The 968-nt window shown below is 39.7% G+C and overlaps 1 pseudogene; it reads right to left on the bottom strand.

Annotated features, from left to right (window-relative positions):
• Window positions 1-187: 187 nt before the first annotated feature.
• LOC102845666 lies at window positions 188-507 on the bottom strand (annotated as a pseudogene).
• Between the last annotated feature and the right edge of the window lie 461 nt (window positions 508-968).

The raw sequence follows: 968 nt of genomic DNA, 5'->3' as shown, positions 1-968 counted from the left end.
GGAGTGGGCGGCAAGAAAGGTGCAACAATGAATGAATGGAATTCCAAAATCTTTGTAGATGTTCATTGAAATGAAAAATAAATAAATTAATTTTTTTAAAAAAAGAATGGAATACACTTTTATTTTAGACACTTTCACAAAGTTTTCATTTAAGAATCTTCCCAGTGAAGATCTGCAGGTGCTCAGCTCAGGGCCAGGGCTCTCCCTTGCCCAAGTGGTGGGGTGGAGGTGTGTACTTCCCTTTCTTTATCAGCTTGTCCCTCTGCTTCCGGATGTCAGCCATCCATTTAATCATTTTCTGATGAAGCAAACATTCTCTGAAATCATCATACTCAACTTGCATTCCTTTTCTGCCGGGAAACCACCAATCCCATGGGCACATTCTATCCACTCTTTTTCAGAAGCATGGCATCGGGCTGAAAGCCTGTAAGGCTGTTCTGCACTTTGCATTGTCAACCATTGGTCTACGTTAATGTTCAGCCTTTTCTGCACATCAATGAAAGGCATGGCGTACAGCCGGAGAGCCTTTGGTCTTCTCTATCACCTCTGCCACAGTACAGTCACTTACCAAATTTGTTTATTTAAAAACACCCGGCATCGGGTTCTTGCCACATTTCTGTCTGCAGTACCTCCGCTTTAAACCTTCTCCTCTCCCTGCTCCATAGTAGTTTCACATACTTTGGGATTGCATCATTACAAACTTGTGTAATTCTCTAAGAAGCTCAGATATCTCTTAATTATTCCACTAGCTTGCCTTAATCCTTCAACTGTAATAATTTTAAAACCAGATGTCTTATATTTTAGGTCATTCAGACCACAAAGACTCTTTGTAAGCAACAATCTCCATGTTTATCATTAATGGCGTTTTGGATATTTCTGAGCATTTGTTTGTTGGCTTTTCTGTGAGGTTCAAAATAACTTTGGTATGTCTCAGCCTTGTTATATAACTTTCAGTATTCTTCTTGTAA

This window comes from Elephantulus edwardii, unplaced genomic scaffold (genome assembly GCF_000299155.1).
Source record: "Elephantulus edwardii isolate Elephantulus edwardi_28Jun2011 unplaced genomic scaffold, EleEdw1.0 scaffold00037, whole genome shotgun sequence".
NCBI lineage: Eukaryota > Metazoa > Chordata > Mammalia > Macroscelidea > Macroscelididae > Elephantulus > Elephantulus edwardii.
This window is presented reverse-complemented; position numbering and strand designations above follow the sequence as displayed.